Genomic DNA, 23027 nt, shown 5'->3' with positions numbered 1-23027 from the left:
TCTAAGGATTGTTTTTGTGCAGGAAGGGGCCATTTGGCCCCGGTTGGTGGCAGAAGGGTGAGGGGCGTATGGGTTTTCCTCCAGATCGTCATACTCTATTTGATTTGACAATACGCTTGTAGCTCGTACTCAAACGCACCTCCACTGTTTATGTAGGCAGTGGAGTCTGCATTCTGTATTCATGATCCATTGGTGTATGGCAAGCACACTGTCTCTTACACCATGGATTATAGCTACTTGCTTATCAATCACCCCTCTGTTAGCTCTCCCATAGACAGCTACTCATAAAGGCCATAGAGCCAGGACATGTAAGAGTCATTTATTTCCCCTGAGTACTATGCCGAGATGCCACTAATGAGGCACACAGCAGTGCGCGCCACTTGCACATTCAGAGAGTGATAACTCTTGTTGTTCTGGTAGAGATACTTGCTCTCTCTCGGGGTGGAGAAATTATGTTTGTCTCATCCACGCAGTCTATGACATGTAAAGACTGTCCAAAGGTGTAGAACCTCACCCAGGGGTCATACATGGAAATTCAGTATGTGCATGTGCGTGGAGTTTGGACAACATAGCACCCAGGAAATTCCCGAATAGTCTAGAAAGCCCACTTTGTGAATTGCCACCAGTTACAGTTGCTGTGCCCTGATTGCTACCTGAGTCTAGAGGTATAGTGAACACAGAACCTGTACATATATAGGTATGGCCTGGCGTGTTATGCATGCCTTTCTAGCCCAGGTTGTAGATACCCTATGAGTTCTAGAATTACTTGCAAACTAAAACTTTACCTCCTATATACTTTTTCTTCCTCTGTTAGAACAAAGAGTGTAACTCTGCCTGAAAAGTCTCTACCATCTCCTATACTTAGCTCGCCGAATTCTTGTCTCTCACTGAGGCTTATATGACTGCTGTTCTGCACATGTGTGTTGCATTTTGGATCTCTTTTTATAGTCACTACCTCCTTTCACTTGATGGTAATTTGTGAGTGCCATTTGCTGTTTTGTGACTATTCACAATTTGTGAATTGTTCATATGTACCTTTAACGATTCACTGGTATTTGTTATTTCATAATCTCAATTTCCAATCACATTTTTCTGATTGATTTCATTTAGTGCACTGTTGTTTCTGCGATTTCTTGTTTTTTTATGATTTGTTCATGGATGTATGTCTGTTTTTTCGAGTCACAAGTTCGTTTTTGAATGATTTGCTGCTCACAAATGTTCTGTACATCAGGACCTACGTGTCTTACATTTGGTGCGCAGGGAGTATTTACAAAAAACGTGCGAAATGATGAAAATACAAATACCATTGCATGTAGGTACTTGGTGCCATCTCTGTATCCTACCTAACGCCATTCGATGCACAACTGCGGTGACATCCGGAGACGTTCCTCCAGATATCTTAGCTGCCATGATCTGCCTGGGATAATTGTGTAGAGACTGATAAACTAGATGTATGCAACTATGTTACAGCATAGGCATGCTAGCTTTACATTTACTCTGTATGCATATTTTTCCTTTGCAGTGCGATCAGTCTGTGAGCAGCGTTCCTTGTTCCCCTTTGGCCAATGGGATGTCTGGTGCACCAGCTCAAGTCACTGTTCTCAAAGACCAACGGAAAGGTAGTTATTTAACGTCTTACTGTAGTCTCCATTATTTACTCAACCCTTTCCCAGTGGATAAAAAGATTACTTTCATACGTGGCATCCCAAATGGATAAAAAGTGTAAAACAGCCTGAACTAAGGGAAAATTACATGGGGAGCATTCAATTCCAAAGTTTGAACACGTCTGTGCTATTACAGACCAGGAAAAACAGTATCCAAATCAGTAATTGCTCTGCCCCACTTGAGAGAAGCTAGCTTCAACTCATGTCCTCGAGACAGGAATGCAGGCACCCCTTAAACGTGTTCAAGCATATTTAGTTCTCATTGATGAGGTGCGACTTGAATTCCGTTTTGGTTGAATTGCCTCCATTGGGATGGATCCAATGATGATTGGCATTTTGTTGTTTGGCTCCTGCATTAGTGACAAAAAGCCTAGGTCCAAATACTTCATCAAGTTCTTTTGTTGTGTCCAAGAACCGAAGAGCTAGGGTGTTGCAGAGCTATTGAAATGGTACAATCTCTGCTTTTGAAGCAGTTGTATTCTTGATTTCAGAAATGATTATGAAAATCTCCTTTGAAGAGCTTGTTACATCCAGTATTTAGCTAGTGCAGAAACTCATTTCAGATTTTCCTAATTGATTCTTTGTACATTCAGAGATGTGTCAAGTAGAGCATATTTGTCTCTTCTTCATTGGTCTTATTGCCTCATAGCGTTCCTAGTGAGTGATTGGTCGGTTTAAGTGTGGGAAGAGCCAAAGTGAACTGTTAGGGAGTTGTGTTCTGGAATTTATGGATCCCAATTTTAGTGAGATCAGTGAGTTAAAGGTAGCAGAGAACAAATTGTCTGAACATATTTGATAACTATCCAGGATCAGCTAATACCGTTGAATTCAGTTGATGTGCATGTAGGCAACGTCTAAGATTTTGTTTTTCCTACATTTTAATGGAGTTGATTGTGCTCAGGGCGAATGGTTACTCCTGCAATAGAGCTGTACCTTTAAAAAAAAAAAGAAATAGGGCATAAGATTACTTTATTAATTTGCAGTGAAGATTGATAAGTTGTAATACCAGTTTTGCATCTATTTATATTTCCTGTCTGTGTCCAGTCCTCATGTTAAATCTTGCGCCACTTAGTAGTGGATGGAAACTACTTCGGTAGCTATTTGATGAAAGTTAGGATCCCTCACGCTAGTGAGTACACATCATTACAAATTTCCTTTTTTCTGCTCATAAGTGTGATACAGATCCTGCTTCTTTTAACACCCAGCAATTTCTACCACTGAACCACACCTCCTTTTTCATTGTGTCACCAGCTTTTTGTAGCAGCTGTTCTGAATAAAATGTTGAATTCCCTGTTTGGAGAGGCATCATTTGGTTCACAACTGTACTCTGTGTTACCCTGGAATGAGGGCCCTCAGGAATATTCTGGTATGTATGCAAAGTGAGGAAGACCATATTCCACAGGAGACGGTTTAATCTTCGAACAGGGAGCAATGAGGAGGTGTGTATAGGAACTTAGAACCCGTGAATGTTGCTAAGTTGCAGCAGATGTATACAGTTTGGCGCCACTTGCGGTTATGATTGATTGTTTATTGAAGTGCTCTTATGTAATGTCTCGGATATGACTGATAAACCAATAAATAAATCTTTTTTAAAAAAAGTTGCTTTCCCCAGCCAGGCCATGAGTCATCCATCCCCTTATTGTGGAGGCCATCCACACTGCCCTACATTAATGGTGACATCAGGGAGCGGGAGGCCAAGCTCTTCTTGTCCAGGGAAAATAATGACCAGTGGTGTCAAAAGTATTCTTAACATTGTTCATTCTCCATCCTCCTCATCCACCAAGTCGAGTAAACACCTTGAAAAGGCAAAGAAGCACCAGTATCCTGAGCCCTCTGTGCTGGCACCCATGTCTGAGCCATCTTACGCCACAATTTCCTGAATTCCCATCTCTGGGCTCTGATCCGGTGGCTTTTCTCAGCACCATGTACAGCATCTTCACCAAAGCGTCAATGCCATACAGAACCCCTTCAGGGCCATCTGCTTCACCACATCCTTCATCGCTCTTGCCTTTCCAACCAATGCCAGTTAGTGATGCACCTTTGGATCCGATATCGATGCTCCCCTGCTTTGATCCAGCATTCCGCTTCTCGTGCCACAACTGACTCCATAGATGGCGTTTCCACCACCGCCTCCACCACCACATCCTGATACAGCGCCACTGGTGCCTCAAACCAACATCGATCCTCTGATCCATTCCGCATGAAGCACAAGGCTTGCTAGAAGACCCGCCTCCACAAAATCTTTGGCACATAGTCAGACTCTGTGAAGTTTCTGCCCCATGGTGGCCCAGACCATGACCCGCTTCAGGAATTTCAAGGTCAGTTATTGGCAAGTGGCCTGGATACCTCAGAGGAATCAACCATGGCATTCCCAGCTGGGCCACCAGCACCTGAGATGGTGTCCCTCCATAAACTAATGCTAAAGGCTGCAGGGACCTTAGATTTGTAGCTCCCTTCAGCAGAGACAAAGACCAACTTTTTTACTGAGGTCCTCTTGCCATCATCAGCCACATCAGAACCTTTGCTGCCCTTCAATGAGACATTGCTGGAAACTGTCCTGTGAGATTGGGAAAAGCCATAATCTAGCCAGTGGTAGACAGACTTGTGGCCCACCACTACAGATCGGCGCCGGGCGACCCACCTTTTCTCTTTACACACCCCTTGCCAGAGAGCCTGGTTAGTCAAGCTTCTTGATCCAGTATACAATTGGGTTGTGCCTTTCCTACTGTACCTTTAGATGAGAAGTCTAAAAAACTGGAGGTTAGGTGCAAGAAAGCCTTCATTAAATGCCATATGCCTTCTCGCCCATTATACCCATGCCCCGTGGGACATGGCCAAAATTAAGTTGCCACACATCTCTGCTTCTCGCATATAATTAAATCCAGACTGACACAGCTGACTCCATTGCCCGTGACACGAGGACCTCCATTTCCATTTATCTACATGTGTGGCTCCGGATGTCCAACATCTCCTCAGACATCCAATCCAATCTGCTGGACCTTCCCTTTGACGTGGTACACCTCTTCAGCAATTAAGCGATTCGGCGCTGGAGAGATTTACGAGTTAAAAAGCCACTGCACGATCACTGGGCCTTCAGCTTCTGTAACCATTCATGGACTTCTGCTCCTTTCACCTCTTTCATCGCACTCATTTCACAATATGGGGGCTCCTCCAGAGGACGTGGCGGTGGATCTACATCGCAAACCTTCTCCTCCTCCTCGTCCTCCTCCCCTCTACCTCCACAAAAGCAGGCCTAGGTTGTTTCTCCAACCTCACAAGGAGTCTGTAGGAGGGCACGTACCCTATTTTCTTCGGGCCTAGAAGGCTATTACTTCAGACCAGTGAGTCCGTACACCCTTCCTTTCCTTCAGGCTCTGCCCTACACCCCACCTCCTGCCTCTTCCCCACCTCCCAATCTTTTGATCATTTTGCAGCAAGAGGTGGCAGCTATCCTTCTGAAAAGCGCAGTGGAGTTAATGACAGTTAAGGAAATAGGCGAAGGTTTCTGCACACGTTACTTCCTGGTGCCCAAGTAGGACGGTGGCCTGTGTCCCATTCTAGACCTCAGGAGCCTAAACATCCTCCTCAAAAAGAAGTTCAAGATGCTGACTGTAGCTCAACTTCTGGCATTGGAGACTGGATGGCGTCACTGTACCTGCAGGATGTGTACTTCCACGTTCTTAACTTGTGGTCCCACCGGAAGTACTTGTGGTTTTCTGGGGGGTTCTACAAACTAAAAATTTGCCTTTGGTTTAATATCGGCACCTTGAGTCTTCAGGAAGGTGATGGCAGTGGTTGCAGCCCATCTCCGCTAGTCGGGCATACATAATTTTCCCTTACCTAGATGACTGGGCCATAAAAACCAGCTTGCCCGAGATGGTGTTGCATCATCTTCATTCAACTGCGTCTCTGCTTTTGACCTGGGCTTTTTGATCCGTGAGCCTAAATCTCACCTGCCGCCCTCCCATTCACTTCAGTTCATAGGGAAGGTACAGGACACAAGCCTTCTCCACGTCTTTCCTCCTCCAAAGAGAATCAGAAACATCCAGGAGAGGATTCTTTTCTTCCAACCAGGCGTGAAAATTCCAGTTCTGAAAGTCTTAAGATTCATAAGTCTGCTGGTTTTCCTGCATTCATATGGTCACGCACACACATTGGCACACAAGGGCCCTGCTGTGGTGCCTCCGCAGCCAGTGGCTTTATTATGAAGGAGACCTGTCAGACTCTATGGTGGTCTCCTACAGTACTGTGGCGGATGGGACTAGGTGGGGAACCAAAGTGAACTTGATGCATGGAATGGCCTTTACTCCCCCTCCACCTGTGGCTGCAGTAGTGACTCATGCCTCCTTCCAGGGGTGGAGAGCTCTTCTGGAGGATCTGAAGATCAGAGTCCTCTGGTCTCTGGACGAGCAAGTTCGTCACATCAACCTGCTAGAACTGTGGGCAATTCGGCTGGCGCTCAAGTCCTCACCCCCTCCCCATCATAAGTCAGTCTGTACAGATCATGACGGACAACACAGCTGCAATGTTTTATGTGAACAAGCTAGGGAGAATAGGGTTTCACATCCTTTGCCTGGAAGCACTGAGACTGTGGTCTTGGGCACACCGCCAAGGGATCTGGCTCACCGCCAATCATCTGGCGGGGTTTCTGGATGTCAAAGCTGCCAGCCTGAGCAGGCATTATCTTGCCAATCACAAGTGGCATATTTTACCAGAAGTAGTCTAGGACATATTCGCCCAGTGGGGCACTCCTCAGGTGGCCTTTTTCACCGCCTCGAAAAATGCTCAGTGCCAGCAGTTCTGTGACTTCCAGTATCCGTTGAGAGGAGCCTTGGGAATGCCTTTCAGTTGAGGTGGAACTTTCAGCTGCATTACACTTCTTCCCCATTCTCTTGATTCCTCGGGTTCTGAGAAAGATTTAAGACCGAGCCCAAGTCATTCTCATCAGCCTGGATTGGTCAAGAAAAGTGTAGGATGCAGACCACCCTCTCCCCCTCACTCCCCCCTCCCACTTCTCCACATGTGCCCTGCACCATCTGCCACTCCGACCAGATCTTTCCTTCCAGTCAGGGGGGCGGAATGATTCTGCACTCCACTCTCTAAGGCCTCCATCTACATGCTTGGAAATTGAGAGGAGACAGCTGAGCTCCTTTCAACTGCCACCAGAGGTGGTAAACGTCATTTTATCAACACATCGCCCGTCCACTAAGCCGGCCTATTCGGGCAGATGGAGCAGCTTTGTTACCTGCAGACCAAATTACCCTAAGTGCTGCAATTTGCTCTGTCCATAACTCAGAGGGGATGTGTTATTTAGCCGCTTTGTTTGTCTTTCTTTGTCTGCCCGATCAGACGTCCCTGTTCAGTCCCCTATTGTCATGCATTTTCTTAAGGGCTTGACAAACATTTACCTCCCACTCCATTTGTAGTTCCTTAAAAGGACTTGTTTGGTTCTCATATTTTTAATGGGGACTCTGTTTGAGCCCTGCATAGTTGTCTCCTTCACATGTTGGCCTCAAAACAGTTCTTTTGGTATTCATCACATCTACTGGATGGGTCAGTGTGTTGCAGGCCCTTCAGTGTCATCCTCCATTTCTCTTCATTACTTCCTCTATGAATAAGCCTCTGAGCATCGTTTTTGTGGATGAAGGTATCCATTCCTGTGAAAAAAGAATGCTGACCACAATGCAAGCACCTTTACAATATGATATAAAGGCGCCTGCATTAGTGCTGGACAGCTGCAAGTGCGATATTGTTGGGAGAGAGCTGAACAGGGCCATTTCTTTGTAAATGTAGTGTTGTTGAGCTCTCTTCCGTCGCTCAGCACATCAACCTGATATGTAACTTTGTGGTAAATTTTAGTAAGTCTGCTGTCTAGAAGGTAATGAGAGAGGTCAAAAGAAGTCATTCGGTATGCTTAACGCTTTCAAGAGGTGTCTTATGGTGTATGAATCTTGACTCAAGGATGTGATGTATAATGAACAGAGAGGCACGTCTTTTGAAGGTGCTAAAAATGCAATTTTCAACTCCTTTTGACTTTCTCACTTGTCTGAGTCAGTGGGGGAGAAGATGGCTGCTTCATGGTGTTTGACCTAGTTGACGTTTCTGCTGCTCCAGATTTTGAAGTGTACCATTGTAGGAAGTTGGCTCTGTATATACTATTTCAAAGTAAGAAATAGTGTGCACAGAGTCCAAGGGTTCCCCTTAGAAGTAAGGTATTGGCAAAAGTAGATAATTCTAATGCTCTATTTTGTAGTAGTGTGGTCGAGCAGTAGGCTTATCAGTGGGTAGTGTTAAGCATTTGTTGTACACACACAGGCAATAAATGAGGAACACACACTCAAAGACTTACTCCAGGCCAATAGGTTTTTATATTATAAAATATATTTTCTTAGTTTATTTTAAGAACCACTGGTTCAAGATTTACAGTAAACACTTTAAATGTAAGGTACTTCACTTAGATACTTGAGGAACTTTGAATAAAAGCAATATCATATACAGTCTTTGTAAAAATGGCAATAAGCTATTTTCAAAGTGGACACTGCAAAAATTAACAGTTCCTGGGAGAGGTAAGTAAAGGTTAGATTAGGAGGTAAGTAAAACACTTACAAGTCTCAGTTCTGGGGCATAGGCAGCCCACCGTTGGGGGTTCAAGGCAACCCCAAAGTTACCACACCAGCAGCTCAGGGCCGGTCAGGTGCAGAGGTCAAAGAGGTGCCCAAAACACATAGGTGCCTATGGAGAACAGGGGTGCTCCAGTTTCAGTCTGCCAGCAGGTAAGTACCTGTGTCCTCGGGGGCAGACCAGGGGGGTTTTGTAGAGCCCTGGGGGGAGACACAAGTAGGTACACAAAACACACCCTCAGCGGCACAGGGGCGGCTGGGTGCAGTGTGCAAAACAGGCGTCGGGTTTTGTATTGGTTTCAATGGAGGGACCCAGGGATCACTCTAGCGGTCAGGCAGGCACAGAGGGAGCTTCTCGGGACAGCCACCAACTGGGCTAGGTAAAGGGTCGCCTGGGGGTCACTCCTGCATTGAAATTCGGTTCCTTCAGGTCCTGGGGTCTGCGGGTGCAGTGCTAGCTCCAGGCGTCGGGTCCCTTGTTACAAGCAGTCGCGGTCAGGGGGAGCCTCTGGATTCTCTCTGCAGTGGGCGTCCCTGGTTACTCATGGGCTCGTAGTCGCCGGGGAGTCTTCCCTGAGATGTTGGTTCTCTGAATCTCGAGCTGGGGGCATCAGGTGCAGAGGGTGAATTCTCATGCTTCCGTCGGGAAACGTGCAGTCTTTGGAAGTTGCTTCTTTGTTACAAAGAAGTTGCTGGTTTTGAGCATGGTCTCTGCTCACAGGAGTTTCTTGGTCCTTTAGTCCAGGGCAGTCCTCTGAGGCTTCAGAGGTCGCTGGTCCCTGTCGGATGTGTTGCTGGAGCAGGTTTTCGAAGTTGGAGACAGGCCGGTAGGGCTGGGGCCAAAGCAGTTGTCGTCTTCCTCCTTCTCTGCAGGCTTGTAGGTCAGCAGTCCTTCTTGTTTCTTCAGGTTGCAGGAATCTGATTTCCTGGGATCTGGGGAGCCCCTAAATACTGAATTTAGGGGTGTGTTTAGGTCTGGTAGGGCAGTAGCCAACGGCTACTGTCCTTGAGGGTGGCTACACCCTCTTTGTACCTCCTCCCTGTGGGGAGGGGGGCACATCTCTAATCCTATTGGGGGAATCCTCCAAACCCAAGATAGAGGATTTCTAAAGGTAGGGGTCACCTCAGCTCAGGACACCTTAGGGGCTGTCCTGACTGGTGGGTGACTCCTCCTTGTTTTTCTCATTATCTCCTCCAGCCTAGCCGCCAAAAGTGGGGGCGGTGGCCAGAGGGGCGGGCATCTCCACTAGCTGGGATGCCCTGGGCACTGTAACAAAAGGGGTGAGCCTTTGAGGCTCACCGCCAGATGTTACAGTTCCTGCAGGGTGGGGTGAGAAGCACCGCCACCCAGTACAGGCTTTGTTCCTGGCCACAGAGTGACAAAGGCACGCTCCCCATGTGGCCAGCAACATGTCTGGATTGTGGCAGGCTGGCAGAAACTGGTCAGCCTACATTAGAAGTCGGGTTGGTATTCAGGGGGCATCTCTAAGATGCCCGCTGGGTGTGTTACAATAAATTGCACACTGGCATCAGTGTGCATTTATTGTGCTGAGAAGTTTGATACCAAACTTCCCAGTTTTCAGTGTAGCCATTATGGAACTGTGGAGTTCGTGTTTGACAAACTCCCAGACCATATACTCTTATGGCTACCCTGCACTTACAATGTCTAAGGTTTTGCTTAGACACTGTAGGGGCATAGTGCTCATGCACATATGCCCTCACCTGTGTTATAGTGCATCCTGCCTTAGGGCTGTAAGGCCTGCTAGAGGGGTGACTTACCTATGCCACAGGCAGTGTGAGGTTGGCATGGCACTCTGAGGGGAGTGCCATGTCGACTTTGTCTTTTTCTCCCCACCAGCACACACACGCTGTGAGGCAGTGTGTATGTGCTGTGTGAGGGATCCCCAGGGTGGCATAAGACATGCTGCAGCCCTTAGAGACCTTCCCTGGCATCAGGGCCCTTGGTACCAGGGGTACCAGTTACAAGGGACTTACCTGAGTGCCAGGGTTGTGCCAATTGTGGAGACAAAGGTACAGGTTAGGGAAAGAACACTGGTTCTGGGGGCTGGTTAGCAGGGTCCCAGCACACTTTCAGTCAAAACTTAGCATCAGCAAAGGCAAAAAGTTAGGGGGTAACCATGCCAAGGAGGCATTTCCTTACAACCATTCTTTTATGGCTCCTAAAAATTGAGCAGAAAGATTATATAATCACTGTAAAAATTAATCATCCTAAATCAGGATTCTCCAACGAGTAGCTCATGAGCTTCTGGTAGATCTCCAGCTAATTTTAAGTAGTTCTCCTGTGTGCAGTCCAGTGAACTAAATTAGAAGCTTTTGCTTGGCTGAATTACTATACATATACCAAAATGGAACAATATGGATTTTAAACTAAAATGCATTTCCTCAATATATTTAAATATATTCAAAATATATTTTTAAATATATTTAAAGCTGATATGTTCGTAAAATATCAAAATGAACCAGTGTTGGGGAGACTATTACTAATATTATCCTCTTGTTGCTAGGGGCAGTGCATCTATGGCTGCTACATATTACCCATGTAGAAGCATCTCACAGTGAGAAAGCATTTTTTTACGCTGCGACTGGTAACTGTGCCTGCTGCACAGAGGTGATCACTGCTAGTAATCATACATATGGTGGCCACTAACGTAATCTTGTCTGATGTGGTTACTATTACATCTCTAATAATATTAGTAGCTCTGTATGATTTTTGTTGAACACAAGTAGCTCTTATTACAGCAAAGGTTGGAGATCCCTGTCCTACATAAATTGTAGAAATTCTGAAACGATGGAAGCAAGTTGTGTAGCTCTGGTATATTAAATGAGCCTCGCCAATCTCTTAAGTTCAAATCAAACAATCTGACCAGGCAAGTAGCTGCAAAGTTTCTTCACCTTTGTCTACTGGAACACTACTGATAGACAGTAAGGGGCATATTGCAAGCTCTTGTACAAGGGCGATGTAAAAACTAGAATGAGTTTTACCAAGCCACGTGTAGCCACCTAAATGTACGCACACGTTATTTCACAACCATTTTCACTGCACTTAAGTAACTTATAAGTCACCTACATGTCTAACCTTCACTTGCTGAAGGTTAGGTGCAAAGTTACTAAGGGGCATATTTATACTCTGTTTGCGCCGGATGTGCGTCAAAATTTTTGACGCACAATCGGCGCAAACCCTGCCCCATATTTAGACTTAGATATCCGACCCCACGGGCGTCAAAGTTCCACCATGTGTGTCATTTTTTGGAAGGGGGAACCAGCCTTGCGTTAATTATATACAAGGTAGGTGTTCCCTTCCAAAAAATGACTTTAAGGCCTGTGCCCCATATTTATACTCTGACGTCTTTTTGACGCACAGGAGGGGGCAGGCCTTAAAAAACGGCGCCCAGCCTGATGGGCGCCGTTTTTTAACGCCTGGGTCAGGGCAGGCGTTAAGGGACCTGTGGGCTCAGAAGGAGCCCAGAGGTGCCCTCCCATGCCCCTAGGGACACCCCCTGCCACCCTTGCCCACCCCAGGAGGACACCCAAGGATGAAGGGACCCATCCCAGGGAAGATGAGGTAGGTTGGGGTAAGTATTTTTTTCCGGTTTTTTTTGTGGCATAGGGGGGCCTGATTTGGGCCCCCCTACATGCCACTATGCCCAATGACCATGCCCAGGGGACATAAGTCCCCTGGGCATGGCCATTGGGCAAGGGGGCATGACTCCTGTCTTTGCTAAGACAGGAGTCATGTCAATGGAGGTTGGGCGTCAAAAAAAATGGCGCAAATCGGGTTGAGGCCTGAATTTTGCCTCAGACCTGACTTGCCCCATTTTTTGACGCCCAACCTCCATTTTCCCCTACGCTGGCGCTGATGGTGTGAGTCATTTTTTTTGACACACACCAGTCCGCAGCGCCGGCTAACGTCATTCAATAAATAAGGCGCCTGCATGGCGCTTTGGAATGGCGTTAGCCGGCGGTAAAAATTTTTACGCACAACTGCGTTGGCGCAGTTGTGCGTCAAAATGTATAAATATGGGCCTAAGTGTGAGGGCACCCTTGCACTAGCAAAGGTGCCGCCACATAGTTCAGGGCCATTTCCCCGGACTTTGTTAGTGCGGGGACACCATTACACGTGTTCCCTACATATAGGTCAATACCTATATGTAGCTTCACAATGGTAACTCCGAATATGGTCATGTAACATGTCTAAGATCATGGAATTGTCCCCCCATTCCAAATCTGGTATTGGGGAGCCAATTCCATGCATCCTGGGGGCTCCACTATGGACCCCGGGTACTGCCAAACCAGCTCTCCTGGGTTTTCTCTGCAGCTACAGTTGCTGCCACCCCACAGACAGGGTTCTGCCCTCCTGGGGTCTGAGCAGCTCAGTCTCAGGAAGGCAGAACAATGGATTTACTTTGGGAACAGGGTATTATACCCTCTCCCTTTGGAAATAGGTGTTAAAGGCTAGGGAGGGGTAGCCTCTCTCAGCCTCAGGAAATGCTTTGAAGGGCACAGATGGTGCCCTCCTTGCATAAGCCAGTCTGCACCGGTTTAGGAAACCCCCAGTCCCTGCTCTGGCGCGAAACTGGACAAAGGAAAGGGGAGTGACCACTCCCCTGTCTGTCACCAGGGGTGGTGCCCAGAGCTCCTCCAGTGTGTCTCAGACCTCTGCTATCTTGTTTTCAGAGGTGTGAGGGCACTCTGGAGGCCTCCTAGTGGCTAGTGCCAGCAGGTGACGTCAGAGACCCCTCCTGATACTTGCATACCTGACTAGGTAGCCAATCCTCCTCTGTGGGCTATTAAGGGTCTCTCCAGTGGGCTTCTGTTGAGATTACGACTTGCAAGAATCCATCAGGGCTCCTCGCCACTTCTCTCTTCGACTTCTGCCAAGGATCGACCGCTGACTGCTCCAGGACGCCTGCAAAACTACAACAAAGTAGCCAGAAGACTACCAGCGACATTGTCTAATCCTGCCGGCTTTCTCAACTGTTTCTTGGTGGTGCATGCTCTGGGGGCTGCTTGCCTTCACCCTGCACTGGAAGCCACAAAGGAATCTTCCCCCTGCTCCAGCATGCACAAAACTTCAGCTTCACCGGTACTCTGGGTCCCCTCTCATCCTGATGAGCATGGCCCCTGGAACACAGGTGGTGGACCCAAGTGACCCAGACTGTCCAGTGGTCCAACTGTCCGAATTTGGAGGAGGTAAGTCCTTGTCTCCCCTCCCCAGACAGTAATCCTGTGCACTGTGTGATCTGCAGCTCAAGGGCTTCTGTGCACATTTCCAAGAAATCCTGCATGCACAGCCAAGCCTAGGTCCCCAGCACTCCGTCCTGCAATGCTCAGCTCTCTGAGTTGACCTCCGGTGTCATGGGACCTCTCTTTCCAATGTTGAGACGACCGCCGTGTTCAGTCTTCTTGAACCCGTGTTCAAGGACTTCTGCGGGTGCTTCCCTCCTTTCCGTGGGCTCTCTACGTTGCTGAGGGCCCCCTCTGTGTCCTCACCTGAGTGGCGACATCTTGGTCCTACCTGGGCCCGGGCAGCACACTTTTTCTTCAACCGCGACTCTTGCCGGTAGCAAGGCTTGTTTATGGTATTTTACCACTGAAACAATGCTGCATCCTCCAGCATGCTGTGGGACATCTTCTGCACAAAGCAGAACCTCCTACCTCCTTTCGTTGGTGCAAAACCAGCATCTTCTTCCAACCAGAGGCAGCCATTTTGCTCCTTCATCCGGGGTTTAGTGGGCTCCTGCCCCCCCCCGGACACTTTAGCGACTCTTGAACTTGGTCCCCTTCCTTTACATTTCTTCAGGTCCAGGAATCTGTCTCCAATGCTTTGCAGTCTGTTGTGGTCCTTGCAAAATCCTTTATCACGACTTTAGTGTGTTCTGGGGGAAATAGTAGTACTTTACTCCTGCTTTCCTGGGTCCTGGGGTGGGGTCTCCTTTACACTTTTAGTTTTCTCACACTCCCAGCGACCCTCTACACACTACACTTGCCTAGGGGTACATTTGTGGTTTGCATTCCACTTTCTTAGTATATGGTTTGTGTTGCCCCAGGCCTATTGCATCCTATTGTGTTTTACAGTGTTTGCACTGCTTTCTGACTGTTTTACTTACCTGATTTGGTTAGTGGTGTATATTTTGTGTATGTTACTTACCTCCTAAGGGAGTATGTCCTCTGAGATATTTTTGGCACATTGTCACTAAAATAAAGTACCTTTATTTTTAGTAACTAAAGAGTATTGTCTTTCTTATGATATAATACCTATATGATACAAGTTGTATTGCATGGGCTTTGCATGTCTCCTAGTTCAGCCTTGGCTGCTCTGCTATAGCTACCTCTATCAGCCTAAGCTGCTAGGACACTACTACACTCTACTAATAAGGGATAACTGGACCTGGTATAAGGTGTAAGTACCATTGGTACCCACTACAATCCAGGCCAGCCTCCTACACACTGCCAAGTCAATAAACCTTGTGACGGCTTCCCCTGTCCATCAATGTTTATAAAGGTCAGGACACAGCTGACTACGCTGCTCAGGTCTTCTTGACCCGTGACTCGTGAGATTATCTCTCAAACACGTCCCATAACTCTCTTACAAGTGGACATCTCCAGACCAGGTGTAGATCAGCTTGCAAAGTTTGGCAGCAAGGGCACACAGGTGTCACTGTGGTTTACATTCTTTACATGGCTCAATTAGTGTTCTTTGACAGTCTTTATGGACCAGAGGGTGCCCTAGGTCTTCCCCCCTAGCTGACTTTAGTCAACAAGGAGGTCAGTGGTCCTGTCAGGGATGGCTCTTGTAATCCAGGGCATATGTCTCTGTCCAGAGCTTATGGTGTAAGGCATTTGGGTTAGTGGATGCATGGGAAGTTCAGTTGTTGTGACACCCCAGAAGTGTACCAATTTGAGGTACATATGTCTGTGTGTTTAAAATTGATGTGCCGGGGATGCCAGTCAGCTCTGACCATAGCATGAATGGGATCAGGTTGCCTTCTTGAAGTAGGTCGCGCAGTGTGCCCAAACCCAGTGACACACATCTCTCCTCCTTCCCTACCGGTCACTGCTCAGAAATCTGCCAATGACTGTAGGGGGATTTCTGTTATATAGGGTGCCATGTCTGGGGAAATATGCAGAGCTCGTTGATAACTGGTAAAGGTCACTCAAAGTACGGAGTTAATGGCCGTTGGCAATGTTGCATTGGGAAGAAATAACTCTTTTATACTGTTCAACGGACCGTGGTCAACCGCTGCTGGCACTTCTGTCAAGTTGAGTTCCACCAATGTGCTGGCCAATGGAGCTGGGCTGCAAGATAGTAGTGGTGATAAATCAAAGGCCCCAGTCTCCCTTTCTCTGTGAGTAACTGTATCTTGAAGAGAGTGATTCTGCATCTGCCTGCATTCCAGATCAAGTTGCACAGCATTCTGTCCTGTATGCAGAACACTTTGTGAGGGCTGGAAATGGGTATGTTTGCAAAGTAATAGAGTAATCTTAGGAGCATCACCATTCTAGATAATGCGACCCGACCCTGAATAGTAAGAGGAAGCTATTTCCAAAATGTAATTTTGGGCCAGAAAGTAGAGGTAGTTCTCATTAGATTGCCCCAAAGGAGATCGCAAGTGGAGTGGTGTTAGAAATTAGGTCTGTAGTTGGCAGGGGTATGCACCTTGTCCAAGTAGGGACCAGAATCCTAGTCAGGGCAAGTCAATGACACTACATAAATTAGCCTGTGCTCACCTTCTGGTAGATTGACGCAGAGCAGGTAGGCCTAACGTAGAAGGCAATGTGTAAAGTATTAGTGCAACACAAGCGCAATAACCATAGGAGGTACACTACAAAAAGAGACTCCACACAGATTGCAGGAAGTTGGCTCTGTATATACTATACTAAAATGAGGTATAGTGTGCACAGATTATAGTCCCAGAGACTTAACAGAGGCTAAAGTAGATAATACTAATCAGGGGCGGCTCCTCCATAAGGGCGGAGGACCGTCACCCCTGGGTGCTCCCAGCCAATCCTGACGCTGCTCTGAGCAGCATCAGGATTGGCACAGGGAAGGCTGGGGGCCTGTGGCTGCAGGTTGGAACGGATGGAGAGGCGCGCAGCGGAGGAGTTAAGTGTTTTTTTACATTATTTTTATTATTTTTAATTCAACCCCCCTCCCTTTCTCTCTCTCGCGCGCCGCCCTGCCCTGCTCCTTCCGTGTCACACAAACCGCAACTGATACTAATGCTCTCTTTTGTGGTAGTATGGGCGAGCTGTTAAGCTTATTAGAGGGTAGTGAAAGCATTTGTTTTATACACACAGTCAAGAAACAAGGCACACAATGACTAACTCAGGCCAATATTTTTATATAGTAAAAATATATTTTGTTACTTTATTGCTAGAACCAGAACTTTGTTGCAGGTAAGTACAGTTGTCAATAGGTATCAAGCATATGTATCAAAAGTACTTTGTTTTTGTTTTGTAAATGAAGCAATTTTCTATTTCAAAAGTTGACACTTCCTGGGGTGGGGAAGTGTTAGCACAGAAAACAGGTAAGTACACAAAGTTTAGGCTGACCCCAAAAGTGCACCACCAGCAACATAGGGCCAGCTGGGTGCAGAGGACAAAGTTGGCATCAGGTTTGTAATGGAATCCTATGAGGAATACGGGTGCTCGGTAGAAAGCAGATTGCCGGTAAATACCCGTGGTTCCAGGACACTGGCCTAGGGTGTTTAGGTCATCACTGGGGGGGTCCACAGGATCATACCAAACACACACCCTCAGTGGCACAGGGGTGGCCGGTTGCAAGGTGCGAACACAGAGCTGGGTGCCCAATGCTTTTCAATGGGGAGACACTGGGGGTCACAAAAGATGCTGCAGGCTGGTTCCAGGGGGTCGGTACTGGGAAACCAAAGGCTGAACAGGCAGGAGAGGCGCCTACTGGACATTGCTGGACCATTGGTTGAATTACCTAAGGCCAAGAGCTGCAGGTGTAGGGTTCTCCTTGGGTGTCGGTTATCAGGTATATTCGTCGGATCCGGTTGCGGTCAGGCGGGGGGCCCTCTGGATTCAGGCTGCAGATGTCATTGTGTTGCTCAGGAGGGGTTAACCCAGTGTGGACTCGAGGTGGGAATCATCTGGGGACCTTCTCTGGACCGGTGGGCCACCTGGACTCAGGCTGTGGGCATTGGGTGCATAGTGGGCAGGGCTCGCGGTTCTGGAGTCCTTTTTGGAGGTTTCTTGTGGACAGGGCTGCTGTCCTCTGGAGCTCTTGGTCCTCTGCTGGGCAGGCAATCCTCTGGGGGGTTGTAGAGGTCACTGGTCCTGCAGGATGTGTTGCCTTCTTGGAGCAGGGGTCTTTGAAGCTGCAGTCAGGTCAGTAGGGCTGCAGCCAAGTCAGTAGTTGCCTGGAGTCTTCACTGCTAGACTCGGCTTAGCAGTCCTTCTTCTTCTGAGGTCACTAGGGATCTGGTGAGTGAGGTTCAGGGGCGCTCCTAAATACTAGATTTAGGGGCGTTACAGGGGTCAGAGGGCAGTAGCCAATGGCCACTGTCCGTGAGTGTGGCTACACCCTTCCTGTGCCCACTCCCTTTTGGGGAGGGGAGAACATCCCTAACCCTATTGAGCCCTACCCTTTAAAACAAGATGAGGATTCTACAGGGAGAGGGTCACCAGCTCTGGACACCTTAGCGGTGGTCCTAGCTGCAGTGGTCACTCCTCCCTGTTTTACCTAAATTTCCCACCGGACCTGCCGCCAAAAGTGGGGCTTGGTCCAGAGGGCGGGCATCTCTACTAGCCAGAATGCCCTGGGGCATTGTAACAGGAGGTTTAAGCCTTTGAGGCTCACCTCCAAGTGTTACAGTTCCTTCAGGGGGGAGGTGTGAAGCACCTCCACCCAGAGAAGGCTTTGTTTCTGACCCCATAGAGCACAAAGGCTCTCACCCCATGGGGTCAGAAACTTGTCTGTTAATGGCAGGCTGGCACAAACTGGTTAGTCCTGCACTAAAGGGTTGGGTAAAATACAGGGGGCGCCTCTAAGATGCCCTCTGGGTGCATTGTACAGTAAATCCAACACTGGCATCAGTGTTGTTTTTTTTGTGCTGAGAAATTTGAAACCAAACTTCCCAGCCTTCAGTGAAGCCATCTTGGAGTTGTGGAGTTTGCAATGACAAACTCCCAGCCTATGTACTTAATATGGCCACACTGCACTTACAATGTCTAAGAATGGGCTTAGGCACTGTAGGGGCATACTGCTCATGCAGCTATGCCCTCACGTGTGGTATAGTGCACCCTGCCTTTGGACTAGAGCGGTGACTTACCTATGCCACAGGCAGTGGTTTGTGGGCATGGCACCCTGGAAGGGATGCCATGTCGACTTTACTTTTTTCTCCCCGCCATCACACACAGACTGTAATGGCAGTATGCATGTGCTTGGTGAGGGGGTCCCTTAGGGTGGCACAATACATGCTGCAGCCCTTAGGGACCCTCCCTGGTCACAGACCCATTGGTCCCACTGGAACCTTTTCCGAGGGACTTTTGCCAGTGGTGTGCCAACTGTGGAAACAATGGTACAGTTTTGGGAAAGAACACTGGTGCTGGGTCCTGATTAGCAGGATCCCAGCACACACTCAGTCAAGTTAGCATCAATACCAGGCAAAAAGGTGCGTGTGGGGGGGTGGGGAGGGTTGTAACCATGCCAAAAGGGGCACTTTCCTACACAGATTTAGAAATAATAAAGCTTATTCATCTGGTTAATTGAAGATCAATTGAAGAGCAGCACAACACATATCCAATTGGTAAATAGCAAAGTATTTGCTTTGCAGACTCCACAAAAATATAAAGCAAGATTGCTGAGCAAATGCAGAGATCAAAGGGATGGTGCCGGGGACTCCACAGCACGAGTGTGCGTTGTTTTTATGTGCTACGGTCTTGTCCTGGGTGGGCTTCTCTCTTGGAGCAGATGGGTGATTCTTGGGCGCAGTTGCCAGGGAAACCGGTGGGTACCATGGGAGAACAGTTCAGCTGCCTGGTTCAGCACGGCTGCTCTGGGCATTTCACAGATGTAAGCGGCAAAGTTTGGCAGATCCGCTCGCGTCAAATGTAGCGATGAGCAGCAAAGGTTCAGCAGGGTCGCTCCTGCTGTTTCATAGATGCAAGCAGCAAAGTGGGGCAAAGCTACGCTGGTTGGCTGAAAGTAGCGAGAGGCAAAGTAAAGCAGGGATGCTCCGTGCGGTTCACAGATGCAAGAGGTGAAGTTGGGCTAAGCTGCTCAAGTTGACTTAAAGTAGCGAGAAAAGGAAAACAGGGCTGCTCTGGGCGGTTCATAGAAGCAAGCAGCAAAGTTTGGCAAAGCTGCTCGGGTTGACTGAAAGTAGCAAGCAGCAAAGAAAAGCAGGGCCGCTCCAGGCAGTTCACAGGTGCAAGCAGCAAAGTTTAGCAAAGCCGCTCGGGTTGGCGGAAAGTAGCGAGTGGCAAAGGAAATCAGAGGCTGCTGGCAGTCACTCTAGGTTGGGAGAGTGAGTTTTGGGCTACTAGGCAGGGAACCGCAGGTAACAGGGCAGCACAGCAAAGCAGGGCAGCAGTTCCTGGGAGCAGTCAATCCTGACAGAGTGGCAATCCTGGCACACAGCAGTCTTTACTCCAGCAGTGTTTCCTTGAGTCTAGAAATTTACTGATTTTAGTGGGTCAGGGACCCAGGACTTATACTAGAAAGTGCCTTTTGTGTGAGGGTAACTACACAAAGTTCTTGTGAAGTGCACTGGTCTCCCCTTTAGGTCAGCCTTGGCTCCAGACAAACAGTGAGAGGTAATCATCCCCTCTGTGATCGCTCTGGCCACTATCCCTTTCAGATGTAAGTAGGATACAGAAAGACCCATCAGTATGCATATGGATGCAGATGTAGCTGAGTATCCTGTGCTGTGGGTGTCTGAAGGGAATGCACAAGGGTAGCTGTCACCTAGTCCCAGCCAGACGTGTATTGGAGACAAGCTGTGGGCACACAGGGCAGTGAGTGCAGAGAAATGCAGACTTTCTAAAACTGGCATTTCTAAAATAGCAATAATAAATCTGACTTTATCAGTAAAGAGGATTTATTATTATCATTAGCATTCCAATTGTAGTAAACATGATGCAGCTACTCCTCTCACATCAGGAATTACAACTTAAAGGCAATATAAGAAATTCCCAATGCTGGCCTGTGGGAGAGGCAGGCCTCACAGTAATGAAAAATGACTTTTGGAGTTTTTCATTAACAGGACAACTTAAAAGTATATGTCTTGCCTTTTGGTTACATGGCACCTTGCCCTGGGGGGTAGCTAGGGCCTACTTTAGGGATGACTTCTATGTAAGAAAACGGGAGTTTAAGGCTTGGCAAGAGGTTTTAAAGGCCAATTCAAGGTGGCAGTGAGACTGCACACACAGGCTCTGCAGTGGCAGGCCGGAGACATGTTTACAGGGCTACTTAAGTGGAAGGCACAATCCGTGCTGAAGGCCCACTAGTAGCATTCCTGCCCTGGGTATATGGTATACCACTTTACAAGGAACTTACATGTAAATTAAATGTGTCAGTTGTGGATACACCAATGTTACCATGTTTTAGGGGAGAAGCCCATGCACTTTAGCACTGGTTAGTAGTGATAAAGTGCTCAGAGTCCTAAGGCCAACAAAAAGAAGGTCAGAAAAATAGGAGGAAATGGGCAAGGAAATCTGCGGACAACACTGCAGGAAGAGCCATTTCCAGCAAGTGGTACATATTTATTCCCAAGTATCGGAAGTTATGGGCGTCCCATTTGATCTGGTGGGTGTCCACAGTGATGGGATAGGCAGGGTACTAATGGTGCAATGGGTACAAGCAGGTTTTTGACCAGTTTACTCCTAGGCCTGACGCGGTCGCGAAGGTGCTTAGTTCATTGTCCGTACCACTGCAAATGTCCCGGACATATAAAAGCACATCATCACCATAAAATTATAACACATACGTTTCTCCCTTCAGGGGGATACCTCAGTGGCGCAGGTGTTGCACCAGAGGTTCCATTGCCAGAGAAAAAAGAAGCTGTGACAACGGCAGCCCTGACAAGTTCCACAGCCTACCAGAAAAGGGGTAGATATTAACTGGGCAATTTTTAGCCTAGCCACCAGTTCTGTATATATTAGCTTAATCAGGCATTTCATCTTGTCTCCTATGCCCCTTAGGAATGGAGTACCACAAACATATAGTCCCAATTCAACATACCAAAGGCTTTTTCAAGATCCAGAACTAGGCAGGCAGAGTGGGGCGAACTCAGCGAGCCTCTTCAAGGATCCTATGCAGTTGTAAAGGGACATAGATCTGTCCGGTATAAACCCATTTTTGGCGTGAACTAGATGTGGCACGCATTCTAGCAGTCTGGTTGCAAGAATTGTGCTTTTTGGTATCCTCTTAAGGCAAAATATTATAGTCTCCTCAAAAACGTTCACTTTCCTAGCACCATGCTCCAAGGAGAGCGGACTGTAATCTTTCTTTACTATTAGTTTATCCCACCTATGACCTGACATTTAAAACTACTATATCCTGGGTTCAACCTATTGAACCAACACCCAGTTTGGGTAAGCAATGATTAATAACATAATTAGCTGTACTCCTCCTTTCCCTACTTTTATGCTTAGGATTCCTCACATGGGGAGAAAGTACAGGAGAACTGTGAACATATGGGAAAGTAAACGTTACTCAGTGCTGTGCATATTGTTCTCATAGACCTTCAGCCCCTACTTCTTTGTTCTTCTAACCTTTCCTCTCTCTTGTGTGCGTAACCATTACCTCTACTTTCCTTCACCTCATCCAAGTCATTACTTATGAGCTTAATCCCACCTTGAGACAGGAAACCTTTGAAACAAGCTGAAACTGTAAACTCTTCACAGCCTAAAACCACTCTAACTAGGCCGGCATTCCCAGCATCCTCTTCTTTTTCCAGCCACTGATAGAGGTGAGCAGCCTTAGCAGTAGACACCCATGTCGGGCTCAAACCTCCAATTCCACGTCCTTCCTTTTGTAGGTGATCCAGTTGCACTTCATGTTGCACTTTACAGTTATAGGGATGAGATAATCAACTCCTAAATTGTTGAACTGATCACTGTCATTCTGGGCAACAGTGGCATAGTTTTCTGGCTCTGGGATCTCAGAAGGACCGGCTGTGAGTTGGAATCACTGACAGTGCTGATTGATGTCTTTGCTCAGCTTTGATTTCTTGATTGACACCCACCCAATCTTCTCTCACATCTTGGGCTTTAGGTGCAGGCAGAGATGTTGTTTTGGATTGGTTACTGTCTTCCTGGCTGGTGACTAAAGTGCTGTTTCTCATTCATCATGGCCCGCATTGCCTGGGTTGGTGTCCATGTGTGGAGTTTCATTGTGGCCTGGCAGGCTGGTTCAGTTAGTGTGTCTCTCTCCCCCTCCCCTCCAAGTTCCAGGCAGCGTTGTTTTTAGAGGCGACTGCTTAACGGTGTTTCCAGGGATCATGGGGGGATGCTCCTACTATCCCAGCCCTGTTGATGTGTCCTCTTTCATCTCTTTATCACTTTTCTCTCTACTCCCCGCAAGCACAGCAGATGTTGCCAGATTGGGAGTGGAGTAACTTCAGATAAATCTTTGCATGACATAACACTAATAGCTGTGACTGCCCTCAGGAAAAAAAGAACAAGATTGCCTCCACAGGGATGATGTGACTATCGACTGGACCGCTGCTTCATATTTGCCTGATTCTGAGCTGGG

Source organism: Pleurodeles waltl, chromosome 3_1 (assembly GCF_031143425.1).
Source record: "Pleurodeles waltl isolate 20211129_DDA chromosome 3_1, aPleWal1.hap1.20221129, whole genome shotgun sequence".
Classification (NCBI taxonomy): Eukaryota; Metazoa; Chordata; class Amphibia; order Caudata; family Salamandridae; genus Pleurodeles; species Pleurodeles waltl.
Note: the sequence above shows the minus strand (reverse complement) of the source record.